Raw genomic sequence first — 14407 nt, 5'->3', positions numbered from 1 at the left:
TAATGTGATGAGAGTCTCCTCCTTTGCCAGGCAATATATTCAGCATTGTAAATACAGTGATAAGAAAAACTAGCAAGATCCCTGTTTTTATGGAGTTGCAAATCTAGTGAGGGAGGGGGAACCAGCAGTTAGCGTAATGGCTATATCGCTGGATTCCCACGTAGTCGACCGCGGTTTGTGTCCCAGACCCGGTGGCTTAAAACTCACGCCGGGCACGTGTGCGTGCGTGCCCAGGATCCCGAGAGGAGAATGGAGGAGAAGGGATTGCGGCGTGACCATCCCCCCTGGGGGGTGATTTCTCGCTTTCTGTCTCTATGTCTCTCTCTGTCTGTCTGGCGAGTGCACGCACCCTACAGTGAAAAATCTCTCCAAAAAAAAAAAAAAATCTAGTGAGGGATATAGAAGGTAAAACAGGTAAACAAAATACAGACAAAGAATTTTGGAGAATGGGAAGTGCAATGAGAGGTGAAACAGTGAAGGGAGAGGGAATGGAGGAAGGGTTACTTTAGACTGATGGGCTAGGGAAGGCCTCTCTGAAAATCTGTCCTTTCTGCTCAGACCAAAGTGATGTAAGAAATCCAGCCATGGAAATACTTGTCACCAGAGCATTCTGGGTAAAGGCATCTCCCACTGTAGAAACTCTGGGATAGGAACGAGCTCAGCCCGTTTGAAGACATCACAGTTTGCTGTAGCTGGAAGGTTCAGATGTACAAGGTGAGCCTGGCGAGCTAGGAAGGGGTTGGGTTGTGTAGGGCTTTGAATAGCCCCAGAGCTCTTCCCATGCTCTATGTTTGGAATTTCTTTAAAGTGGGATGAGAAATCAGTGAGTTTTGGGGAAGGGAGTGATATCATCTGATTTACCTTGTACAAAGATTGGTTTGGGCTGTTTTGAAATAAATGGTCAGAGTAGGTGGGAGCAAGATTAGTAGAAGACAGTTGTGGATTCCAAGGAGTAGAAAAGGTTGGGGTAAAGTGGCAGAGAAGTAGATGTATATGAGATATATTTCTGGAGGCAGAACCTACAGATTTTTTGATGTTTTGAATATAGAGGTGAGGAAAAAAAGAAGTCACCTTTCACTCCTAGGTTTTGTCATGAGCTAGAGTGGATGCTTGTGCCATTTACCAAGAGGAGACGACTAGGGAAGAAAGAGGGGTGGGCATGGAGTTTTATTTTGCTTACCTTCATCTTGATATGCTTATTAGAACTCTGAGGTGAGTTCTGAGCCCTGAATTCTGTGCAGAGGGCACACCAAAGATAGAAAGTTGGGAGTCAGTGGCATGCAGAAAATGCTACCTAAAGTTAAGTGTGCTCCTAGATAACATTCCAGTGTAAAAGGTAAAACAGGAAAGAAGCAAGTGATAGGAGATGGAGGGATAGCCAGTGAAATGGAAAGAGTGTCATAGCCTACAAACCAGCACAACAAAACGGGCCACTGGTGTGAATCCTGCTGAGTCAAGTAAATAGAGATGTGCGTGCTGGATCCTGGCAGTGTATACTAGTGGTGGGCCTTGACAAGTGCAATGATGAGAGACTGCTATGAAGAAAGGGACATAGCAGGCCCATCAGGTAGCATAGTGGTTGTGACACTGGACTCCCACATGGTCTACCGCAGTTCGAGCCTCAGACCTGGCACCTTGAAACTCACACTTTGTGTGTGTGCCCAAAATCCTGAGAAGAGAATGGAGGAGAAGGGATTGCAGCATGACTATCTCTCCTGGGGGATGATTTCTCACTTTCTCTCTCTCTCTGTATCTCCAGTGAGCACATGCACCCTATGGTAAAGAAATCTCTTGAAAGAAAGAAAGAAAGGGACATAGCACTATAGACATCTCAAGATATCTTAATATGAAAGACTCCAAGAAATGGAGTTAATATATGAAGAAATAGGTGAGGATCAAAGAAGGGTTCTTAAGGATGAGTTACCTGGACCAGCTTTGTAGCCAGCTTTGTAATGGGTAAGGGAGCTGGATCCCACGTGGCTGACCATGGTTCAATTTCTAGCCCTGGTGACTTGAAGAACATGTCAGGCACATGTACTTACATGCCCCCAATGTAGACAAGATGGAGAAGTAGAAAATGGATTGCAGTGTTGACCATGCCCACTGGGGGTGATTTCTGTCTTTTTCTAGTGAGCACTCATGCCATCTTCCAATTAACATAAAAGGTGGAGGAGCCAGCAGGTGGCGTGGTGATTAAGATGCTGGACTTCCACATGACCAACTGCTGTTCAAGTCCCAGGCCTAGTGGCTTGCTTTCTCGCTTTCTCTGTCTCTGTCTTTTTCTTGTGAGCGTGTGTGCCCTATAGCAAATTAAAAAAAAAAATGATAACTAAAATTTGAAAAAAAAATTTCTATTTTTTAGTAAAACAGAGATACTTAAGCATGTTTTTAGATTAGTGGGAATGACCCAGTAGAAGGGGGACAGGAGTAGTGATCTAAGAGAATGTGTATTTTTTAAATTATTTTTATTTAACTTTATTTATTTATACATTTTAAATTTGATCTGAGAAGGACAGAGCAAGACATAGAGAGAGGAAAAGTGAGAAAGAAAGCCACCAGCTCCAAGACTCGAGCTGTGGTTGGCTATGTGGGAGTCCAGCATCCTTAACCACCATGCCACCTGCCAGCCCCAAGAATGTGTATATTTTAAGAGTGAAGTTTTTGAGAAAAATGAGAGGGAGTGGGAGCCCGGACTATGGAGTATTGGCCTTGGTGTGACTGTGAACATACACTTCCTAGTAGTAAGAGGAAAAGAAGGGAGTACAGGAAGAGATGTAAATACTCAGTAGATGGGTAGATTCAGTGGTCAGAAGGTGAAAGTTTCTGCTTGGTACTGATTCTCTTTGACTTTATGAAGTACAGGAATAAGGCAAGATCAGTAAGGGGTGAGGAGGAATGTTTGGGTAGAAGGTTCAAGGGGAAAAGAGAAGAACAGAAAGTGTAAAGTAGGTTGGATAGTGGAAAGCAGTGAGACTAGAGAAGCCTAGCAGCACAGGCGTGCAAAGTTGAGTGGCCACTTGAGATCTGTGGCCATTGGAGTGTGTGGCTGAGGTAAGGTGCAAGAAAAGACAGGAGCCAAGGAGATCGAGGAACTGAACGATCAGAGTGCTGGGTAGGTAGACTATTAGGCAGTAGTGGTTAAGTTAGTAACTAAACTAGTTCTTGAACCCAGACATCCAGGCTTTTTAGCTCAGTGGATTACCATTTACTAAAGAATGGTTCAGATAATTACTCTTTCATGTCACCTACTCTTCCGGTCTACATTAAAAAAGAAAGAAAGAAAGAAAATGGACCAATTGTGTGATCCATATATCCAAATTTTAGATTTTCATAGACTGGTGCTTCTTTCCTGTTCCTTTAACATTTTAATATACATTTGGGAACCAGCAGTTAGCGTAATGGCTATGTCGCTGGACTCCCACATAGTTGCCCGCGGTTCGCGTCCCAGACCCGGTGGCTTAAAACTCACGCCGGGCGCATGTGCGTGCGTGCCCAAGATCCCGAGAGGAAAATGGAGGAGAAGGGATTACAGCGTGACCATCCCCCCTGAGGGGTGATTTCTTGCTTTCTGTCTTTATGTCTCTCTTTGTCTGTCTGGCGAGCGCACACGCCCTATAGCGAAAACCTCTCAAAAAAAAAAAAATTTTAGCATGCATTTGCTAAATTTTAACTTGTTTTTCTTCATATTTTTAAACATTTTCATCAGTATGCATTTGTTGAAGTACCAAAGTATACTTCTTAAAAGGGAAAGGGAAAATGAAAGATGAAATTTGGAAATCCTGTTGCCTCATAGAGCTTATTGGGTGGCCAGTAATAGGGAGACCTGATCTGTGTTGATCGTAATCACAATAATAATAATAGAGCACATTTTAGGTAGCTGTTTGCATTTTGTGCTATGCGTTTATTTTGTCATTTCTCATTTGATTTTTATAACTGCCTTTTTCAGATAAGGAAATTGATACTCAGAGTTTAAGGGTCTTGACCAAGGACACATATCTAGTAAGTGACAGAATTATTAACCACAGTGTTCCGACTCATAAGCCTCATATTTTTACTATAATAGTTTGCTTCTTTGCTTTTTATACTTGTTGTACCCAAAGTGATATAAAGATAAATTCTGCTGAATAGAAAGTAATGGCTGATTGGAAGCCTCTTATATTACACAGACACACACATACTTTTTTTAAAGAATTATTTTAGTTTTATTTCACTTTCTTTTATTTACTTATTTTTAAAATTTGACCACAGAGGAACAGGATGAGAGAGAGAGGGAAAGTGAGAAAGCAAGCCACCAGGTCCGGGACTTGAACCACAGTTGTCCATGTGGGAATCCAGCACTCTTTAACCACCATGCCATCTGCCAGCCCCCATACATCCTTTTTATGTGTTTCAAATACCACAGTTAATGACATTAAATATTTATCTACCATCTACTATGTTAGGTAATTCAGAGAACCCAGAAATGATTATGAAGTCAACTCTGGTTTGATTTAGTATGAAAATATATAGGAAAAGACTCACTAGAAAGCATTTCTTGGACATCTCTCATACTCTAGATGCTTAAACAATACTCTACACTGACGAAATTCTGTATGCAGAGAATACAGTTTCTGTTATATAGTCACCGCTCAGTAACTACTGTCAAATAAATGAATGATAGTTAAACAAGCAATTACAATATTGGGTGAATGCTGTGATATGAACTGGATACTGCAGTAAGAGTGTATGTTGAAGGGAGTGTCAAGGGGAACTTCTGGAAAAAATTACTTCTAAGCTGATGATGCATAGGTGGGCAAAAAGCACAGGTATTGGTATCAGAAGGCAGCATACAGAGTGCATGGTTTTGGTGATGTGAGGCATGGCAAGTTTGAAGAAATAAAATTTAGTATGGCCAACATTTAGAGTGTAAACTGAGAAAGGACAAAGTGGGCCAGGACAAGGATAGGGCCTTATTCAAAGGCACTGTGAGCTGGGTTTAAGGAGTTGTGGAGTTTTTTCTTCTCTGGTTAGCCTCTGAAGAATATTAAGCAGTGACCTGCCATAATGAAGCTTGTTTTCAGATTAGCCTGTATTGTGGAAATTGCATTGAGGAGTAGCAAGTCTGGAGGTGGGGAGACGAGTTGTAAGGCTATGACAGTATTTACGGGGGCAAAAGTGCTTGTGGCCTGGACCGAAGTGGCAGTTTATCTGGAGGAAAGTGGACACAATTTTTAAATATTTAGTAGCTAATATTAACATGATTTACTAGTTCATTAGACATGAACAAGGAGGGAAAAGTGGGAGAAAGAATGACCTTTCCGTTTCTAATATGAGCAGCTAGGTAGCTGGTAGCTTCATTCTCTGAGATAAATTTGGTGGGAAAAGATCTTGAATTCAGTTGTGTATATACTGACCTCAAGATGCATGTAAGAGAAGTAGAGAGATTCAGTAAGTGGTTACCTATGCTACTTTGACCCTGAAGAGAACTTGTGTAGGCCAGACCTAGCATGTTAGTTACAACTGGTCCCACAGGAATAGACTAGAGCTCAAGAAATGTACATAGAATGAAAGAAAATAGGGCACAGGACAGAATCCTGAGGAACCCCAACATTTAAAGGATGAATAACCGAAAGAAGCCAATAAAGAAAACCAAGAAAGAACAACCAGAGTGGTAGAAGGAAGGTATAGCAAATGGCAAGATGATGTGAGGATCCAGCAGGGGGAGCTCACATCCGATTTTCAGGTGTACATTGGATAAAGCTTTATTTGGCATTACTCTTACTTTAGCAGTGGATGTCCTTTACCAGTAAGAGATGCAGTGGGAAGGTATTCCAGCCAAATAAATGAAGATAAATAAAAGCATAAGAGAACAAGTAACAGTTTAATTCAAATGAAATGTAGGTGTGAGAGGAAGAATTGGATCAAAAGCTGACAGAGTCATTTGATGCTGTGTGTGACATGCCCAAAATCCTGAGAGGAGAATGAAGGAGAGGAGATGGTGGCATGGTCACCCACTCTGGGGAGCGATATCTCGCTTTCTGTCTCTCCATGGAGCGTACATGCCCTGTAGCAAAAATCTCTCAAAGAAAATACTGGGGACCAAAGGATGGCGTAATGATTATGTCACTAGACTCCCAGTAGTCAGCCGCAGTTCGAGTCCTGGACCTGGTGACCTGAAACTGATGCTGGGCACATGTGTGTGCGTGCCCAAAATTCCAAGAGAAGAATGGAGGAGAAGGGATTGTGGTGTGGCCGTCCCCCCTCGGGGGGTGTTTCTCTCTTTCTCTCTCTGTCTCTTCAACAAGTACATACACCCTATAGCAAAAATCTCTTTAAAAAAGATCAAATTTCATTGCAATTTTATAGAGTTTTCTCTTTGCAGATGTAACTCAAATTTATATGTTCAGAAAGACATAATTTGGTTGTTTTTATCTGATCTCTGATCTAATCTCAAAAAGAGTTCTTTGTCTGAAATGTAGAACTATTTCCAAGGTTTCTAAAGCAGTGCATACTTATAGACATAGACATTGATACATATGCTTACCTAGTTACATTAATTAAATAAAAACCAAGAAAGAAAACCAAGATGCTAAATGTGTCAGTGATACATCACAGCTAAGAGCATGAACTATATTAAAACATGTCAGAATTCAAATCCCAGTTCTGCCACTCTCAAGGGAGAGAAAAAAGTTGCAGTCTCATTTAGAATAATTTATACTGAACTCTGTACGGTATGATTTTGCAAGGAAGTTTCAGTTCTTATGTATCTGCTTATCAATACTACTGTCAAGCTTAATCGGCATTTCTTAAGTCTGTAGATAGGGGAGGTGAGGAACAACTTAAAAATATTTAGCTAAGCCAGAGGATTTAGCTAATCCACACTTACAAGACTAAGAATTGGGCAAACATTTTTTGTTGAATGATCTGTGATGTAGTCACTAGATGTCACTATTGGCAAAATACTGCTTCGAAAGGATACATTTGTAATACTGTACATGAACACACGGGAGGACAGGCTGTCTATATTAAATTATATGCATACATTTGTATATGACATTGAATAAGTGGGATTCCCAGGCAGCACATACTGATGGATGTTTTTTTCACTCGCTGTCTTAGTAGATCCATCAGGTAGTAGAATCATGGACTTAAAACTGATCATCCTGAGATCATCTGAGCTCTTCTCTCACTGACTGCTTAATAGGTATAGAAATGAGGTTCAAAGAGGTGAACTAACAAGAGATTTGCTCAGTGTTACATAGCAAATTAAAAACAAAAAGCTTAGATTCCCAGTTCTTTTTACAATACTGCAGTGTCCACAGTTTATATCAACAAACATTAATTAAACAGAATTTCTTTTTATATCAAAAATTTTGCTATTTTGAAAGCAAAGCCCAGCAGTATGATGTTTATAGTACCTATTAATACTTGTGAAAAATGTTCAGATACCTTAGTTTTTCTAAATTGTACAAGCATCTCACTTAATCCCTGTAATAGGAAGGTATGTATATATGTTAGGAATGTATTTATACTCTGCCTCATTCTAAAAGGGATTTTAAGAAGCTTATTGAAATTAATATAGCAGGACCAGCAGATGGCGTAATGGTTATGTCACTGGACTCCCACATGGCTGACCACGATTCAAGTCCCAGACCCAGAGACTTGAAACTCATGCTGGGCATGTTTGTGTGCGTGCCCAAAATCCCAAGAGAAGAATGGAGGAGAAGGGATTGCAGCATCTCTCTCCCTCTCTCTGTCTCTCAGGCAAGCACATGCTCCCATAGCAAAAATCTCTAAAGCAAACACATCATAGCAAAAATCTCTAAAAAAAAAAAAAAAAGAAGAGGAAGAAATTTGACATAATTTTTTTTTAAAACTGAAGTGATCATAACTGTAACATATTGCAGTATAAACCAGTATGAAATAATATACAAAAAGTATGCCATGTTCTGTTACTGGATGTGATTTATTCCCACTAAAACTCATGTCGAGATTTGGTCCCAGTTTGGCAATGTTGGGAGGGGGACCTTTCGGGGTGGAGCCTAGTGGGAGGCATTTTGGGTCGTGGGTGCTTCATTATTGCTCTCACAAGACTGAATTAGTTACCACAAGCGCAGGCTATTAAAAAGCCATGTCCTCTCATGTTTTGCCCTTTTTTGTATGTACCTGCTCCCCCTTCTGCTTCTCTGCTGTGTTTGATGCTGCACAGGCTGTCACAAGAAGCCAGCTGAGTGCTGCTGCCCAATTCTGAGCTTCCAGCCTCAAGAACTATGAGAAAGAAATTCCTTTTCTTTGTTAAGTTACCCCATCACAGGTATTCTGTTACAGCAATACAAAACGAATTAAGACAGACACTGGTTTTCAGTAAGCATTTCCAGTGAACTCACATGTAGTTGTCTGAGGTCAGAGGTGATTCTTCTTTCCCCAGCTGTGAGTGTAAAGAAAAGCAGATAGTACTTTTTTGTTTTGCTTTTTGAAGTTTTTGTCATAGGGCATGTACTCTTGCTGGAGAAAGAGAAAGAGACACAGAAAGGGAAAGTGAGAAATCACACACACACACACACACACACACACACACACACACAAAGGAGATAGCCACACCATAATCCTTGTCTTTCATTTTTCTTTCTGGGATTTTGGGCAGGCATACAAACATATCCAGTATGATTTTCAATCCACCAGGTCCAGAACTCAAACCACAGTTGGCTATGTGGGAATCCACAGCCTTGAGCACCCTGCCACCTGCTGACGCCAATAGATAGCACTTCTGAAAGATGGGAAGAGATCGTAATATACCCAGGGTCGTACAACTAGTTTCTCTTCTCAGAGCCTCATTCTTTCAAACAATGCTGCATAACTACCAGCAAAAGATTTTTCTGTCAAGAGATTGACTTTTTTTTTTTACATTAAAAATAAATTTGCTGGAGTGTGTGTGCACAATCACCAAAGAAGGAGAGGTGATTACCCCCGTTTTGTAATCCCCTTTCCTCCATTTTTCCCTTCTTTTGATATTTTGAGCATGAGCCTAGTGTGTTCTTTAAGCCACCAGGTCTAGGACTCAAACAGAATGTTTGGTCATATGGGATCCAGCTTCCTTAACTGCCAGGCCAAGGGCCAGCCCTAGTTCATCTACATTTTAAACTATACAATTTACATTAAAGAAATAGCCATTTTAAAAATGGACCAAATAAGAGAGAAAGGTGTCCAGGGGAAGAGATCATTTCAAAGATAGAGGTGAGAACTGAGGGCCAAGAAGCAGGAACAGACCCAGTGTTGAAAGGGGCACTAGAGAGCGAGCTCAGGCCTGCGCGTCATTCCCAGCCTGCTTCTGACCCTTACGTTATCCAGATACCCGGCTTTTCCTCCTCAGCCTCCTTCAGAAAGCTGCCTTCCCCAGGGTCTTCGGTCTTCACATTTCCATTCTTCAGGCTTTTGTTCTGTAGGAGGAGAACCTTTTTCCAAATTACCCTGTTGGTTCCTTGTCTGCCTCTGCAGCTTAATTGTTAAGGATCTTATTCATTTTATGTTTCCGCTTTCTTACTGGTTTTGAAAAACACAGTTTTGGTTTTAGAATTTTATTCTTTGGGGCCTGCAGGTGGCATAGTGTTTAAGGTGCTTGACTCCCACATGACTGGCCTGGGTTTGAGTCCCAGACCCAGCAGCGGTGTGATTGCAGTGTTGTCATCTCCCCAGGGGATGGTTTCTCACTCTCTTTCTCTCTGGCTCTCTAGCAAGCACATGCGCCCTATAGCAAAAATATCTTTCTTTAAAATATCATGTTCTACCAAAGATGCCTTTCTTGTTAATCATGAGAAATAATTTTGTTGTCTTTTTGTGAATCTGACATTTTTTAGTTTTCAGTTCACTCATTGCTTGTTTCATAAGTATTTGAGTGTATTTATTGAGTGCCTACTGTGTGCCAGGCACTGTAAAGATCAAGAGTCAAACCAGAGATGGTTCGTCCTCTCATGGAGCCCACAGGTTTGCAGTATCATTCAATGTGGAGTAGGCCCATTATGACCTATCCTTTCTGCTGCTTACAATAAAAACTGGTAAGATGCAAAGACCAACTACTTGAGGACCATGAAAAGTAAACAAAAGTAGATAGATTGTTAAGGGGAGTAGAACTACAAGAACAAAGTTTTCTTGCTCCTGATAGATCTAAAAGCAGGCACTAATCATACAACTTTGCAAAGGCAACACAGGAGACCAAAACTACATAAGAAAACATATACTATAGCCTGAAGGTCTAGGGAAATGGACTCCATAATCCAAAGAGAGTGTGAGGAATTCTTATTGGTGTGGTAGGTTTGTTTTTGTTTGTTTGTTTTTCTTTTTCCTCTTACGGCTTTTCTATGAGGGAAAAATCCTTTTTATGGCTTTATGGGCAGATGAAACCCAGAGGAGCCCCGTCTTCTGGCCAGAGAAACCAGGAAAAGAGATCCTGAAATGTGGAGTAGGGGGAGGTGAAGGAGGATTCAGGTGAGAAGAAGGCTTGAAAAGGGCATTCCTTAAGTCAGTGTATGAACCCATCCAAGTGTCTTAGATCACCTTAAGTTGCACATGCAGGAATTATGCCCAAAGCAGCATAATAAAGACTTTTTTTTTGGAGAGATTTTCACTGTAGGGCGTGTGCGCTCGCCAGACAGATAGAGAGAGACAGAGACAGAAAGCGAGAAATCACCCCCCAGGGGGGATGGTCACACTGCAATCCCTTCTCCTCCATTCTCCTCTCGGGATCTTGGGCACGCATGCACACGCGCCCGGCGTGAGTTTTAAGCCACCGGGTCCGGGACACGAACCGCGGTCGACTACGTGGGAGTCCAGCAACATAGCCATTACGCTAACTGCTGGTTCCCATAAAGACTTTTGAAACAACTGCAGAGGCCAGCAGGTGGCATGGTTGTTAAGGTGCTGGATTCCCACATAGCTGATTGCAGTTTGAGTCCCAGACTTGGTGGCTTCCTTTTGATATCTCTCTCCCTCTCTTTCTCTTTCTGTGTCTCACTCTGTTGACCACATGTGTGCTATAGCAAATTTTCAAATAATAATAAAAACAAGTACAATTAAATAGATCATTCTTTTTTGAAGAAAAGCCACAAAAACTGAGGCCCACACAAAGTAAGGAAGAGCTTATGATCTACACCTAATCAAACGGACTGACTGCTAAAGCAAACAGTTTTTTAAAAGTAATCTTCAGGGAACCAGCAGTTAGCGTAATGGCTATGTCGCTGGACTCCCACGTAGTCGACCGCGGTTCGTGTCCCGGACCCGGTGGCTTAAAGCTCACGCCGGGCGCGTGTGCGTGCGTGCCCAGGATCCCGAGAGGAGAATGGAGGAGAAGGGATTGCGGCGTGACCATCCCCCCTGGGGGGTGATTTCTCGCTTTCTGTCTCTATGTCTCTGTCTGTCTGGCGAGCGCACGCGCCCTACAGTGAAAATCTCTCCAAAAAAAAAAAAAAAAGTAATCTTCAGAGAATTTTAGTAGGACTCAGAGTCTACACAACACAATGCCTTCTATCTACTGACATGTGAAGAACAAAGAAATTATCTTAGGGAAACGAAAAGCCATAGCATGAACGCAAGAGGACACACATGTTGTAATTATCACAGTCTTTAAAGCAGCCATTATAACTAAGTTCCATGTAGTAAAGATAAGCACAGTTGTAATGAATGGAAAGATTTTCATTCTCAACTGATCTCAGTCTCTGATTCACTAAAAACATTTAGCACTTCTCCTACTCCACATGTTTCTGTCTGAAAGAAGATACCTAGAGAGTGTACAGTTTTATATACATGTCAAGCTTTCAGTAAAAGTTAACCATGCTAGCTGATAGTGCTATATGACCTTATACCAAGATAAAGAATTGAAAATGGAAACAGACTCAAGGTGACCCAAATTTTTGTGTTGAAGACATGAAAATAATTATAATTATGGGGCTAGATGGTGGCACAGTGATAAAACACAACAGCCTGCAAGGCTGACCCACATGGGAAAGTTTTGGGTTTGCATCCAGGGACCTCCCTGTTTATGCCAGGCATATGTATACACATAATCAGGCACTGGCCGAGGCGGGGAGTGGGTTGTGCTGTCAAGACCCTGTTGGGGATGTGTGTTCTCTCTCACTTCTATAAGAAATAAATGAATAAACTTTTCAAAAATAGCTATGATCACAAGATACAAAATTATAAAAACTCTTCAGCTAAAATATATTGAGTTTGTCATTAATTTCTCATATATTACACCAAAAGTACAGGCAAAAACAAATCATTGGACTACATCAGAATTTTAAAATTTTGTGTACCAAAGGGCACCATTGATAGAGTGACAAGACAACCCAAAGAACGGGAGAAAATATTTGCAAACCATATATCAGGAGACTGATATCTACAGTATATGAAGAACTCCTACAACAACACGGCAACAGCAACAAAAATTTTTTTAATGTGCAAAGAACACGATTTATTTTCAAAAGAATAGCAGTCACATTTTAAATAGAAATTATGGAAACCAGAATACAATGGAACATCTTTAAAGTGCTTAAAGAAAACAAATTCTAAGCTAGGATTCTGTTTCCAATGAGTCAAGGAGTATCACTTTTTTAAATTAATTAATTTATTTATTTATTTTACCTTTTTTTTGGGGGGGTAGAGGTTTTTGCTATAGGGCTCATGCACTTGCCAGAAAGAGATAGAAAGCAAGAAATCATCCCCCGAGGGGATGGCCACGCCACAATTCCTTCTCCAGTCTCCTCTCGGGATCTTGGGCACACACGCACATGCTCCTGGCATGAGTTTAAGCCACCAGGTCCAGGACTCGAACCATGATCAACTAAATGGGAGTCCAGCCACATAGCCATTATGTCAACTACTGGTCCCCCCCCCCCTTTTTTTTTTTTTGAGAGGTTTTTGTTATAGGGCGTGTGCACTCGCCTGAAAGACCAAGAGAGAAAGAGAGACAGAAAGTGAGAAATCACCCCCTCGGGAGGATGGCCACTCTGCAGTCCTTTCTCCTGTTGGGATCTTGGGCATGCACATACACGCACCCAGTGTGAGTTTAAGCCACTGAGTCTGGGACTCGAACCACAGTAACTACATGGGAGTCCAGCAACATAGCCATTATGCCAACTGCTGGTCCCCCAATGAGTATCACTTTCAAAAGTGAAAGTGAAAGATATTTTTAGGCAAAGAAATGATAAAGGGATTGATCACAAATAGATCTATATTGAAAGAAATGCTGAAGACAGTACCAAAATTGGCAGGGATGTAGAGCAACATAAAGACTGGTTACTTCCAGAGTAAAAAATAAAAAGTAGAGAAAATGCATAAAACTTAAAAGGAAGTAATAATACTTACATTTGCTGACACATCTTTGCGTACTTACAAAATCCAGAAGAAACTACAGACTTAGAATTAAGCGAATTTATTAAGGCCCGGATACACAGAAAAACAAACAAAATGTTCACATCCTCTATATACCAATAAAACCCAAATACTTGACTTTTAAAAATTATACGGTTTTCGTTAGCATCCAAAAATATCAACTACCTAGTGATAAGCTTAATGAAATTAGTGTAAGATCGCTACACAGGAAAACATTATTAAGATAAATGAAAGAAAGCCTAAATAAGTGGGATATACAATGTTTGAGAATGGAAGACTCAATATTGTTAATATGTCAGTACTCAAATTGATTGATAGATTTAATACAATTTCCATCAGAATTCCAGCATGTGTGTGAATGTGTATAAAGTGACATATTGAAACAGAAGGCCAAAGAGTCTACCTAACTTTGAAGAAGAACAAAAATGGAGAATGTAGAACACCAGATGTCAATACCTGTTACACAGGTCCATGTTAATATTAGCATAAGGATATACAAATGGGCCAATAAAACAGAATAGAATCCAAAATTTAATTCACATATATGTGGTCACCGGATTTACAACAAAGGTGATACTGCAACACAATGGGGAAGGGATGTTTTTAATCAGTGGTGCTAGGTCAATTAGATATTGATATGGGAAAAATTAATTTGCATCTTTTCTTTATACCCCACACATGAAAACCAATTACAGATGCATCATGAACCTAAGTATGAAATGAAAATAATAATGTTCCTAGATGAACATGTACAATACATTTATGGCCCCGTGGTTGGCAAAGATTTCTGAAGCAAAAACTCTCACCGTAAAGGAAGAAAAGAATAAAATGGACTAAATAAAAAAGTGTTTTTAAAAAGATGTCATCAAGCCAACCCCATGGCCTAGTGGGTAACGAGGCCAACTATGGTTTGAATTCCAGCCATGGCAGCTTGAAAAACACAATGGGCATGTGTGTATGAGTGTCCCAGATTGCAGTGGAGAAATGGAAAAGAGATCATGAAATGAACGTGCCTCATTGGGGATGCTTTCTCCCTCTGCCCACT

At 40.8% G+C, this 14407-nt stretch overlaps 1 protein-coding gene across 8 annotated transcripts in view; it reads left to right on the top strand.

Annotated features, from left to right (window-relative positions):
• Positions 1-14407, top strand: part of SLC9B1 (solute carrier family 9 member B1) — a 60304-nt gene that overhangs the window by 1581 nt on the left and 44316 nt on the right. The window contains exons 3-4 of one of the 8 annotated variants that reach the window (XM_006151150.2): positions 559-714; positions 3947-3999. The exons of 5 other annotated variants lie outside the window; for them this stretch is intronic. The gene's annotated coding sequence lies outside the window, so the exon portion shown is untranslated. Of the gene's footprint in view, positions 1-558; positions 715-3946; positions 4000-14407 lie in introns of those variants that run through there. 2 more of the 8 variants (XM_006151148.2, XM_027772918.1) reach the window with 2 other exon arrangements.

The sequence above is a fragment of the Tupaia chinensis genome, unplaced genomic scaffold, assembly GCF_000334495.1.
Source record: "Tupaia chinensis unplaced genomic scaffold, TupChi_1.0 Scaffold000315_1, whole genome shotgun sequence".
Classification (NCBI taxonomy): domain Eukaryota; kingdom Metazoa; phylum Chordata; class Mammalia; order Scandentia; family Tupaiidae; genus Tupaia; species Tupaia belangeri.
The sequence above is the reverse complement of the archived record's forward strand: the minus strand, read 5'-3'. Positions and strand labels throughout refer to the sequence as shown.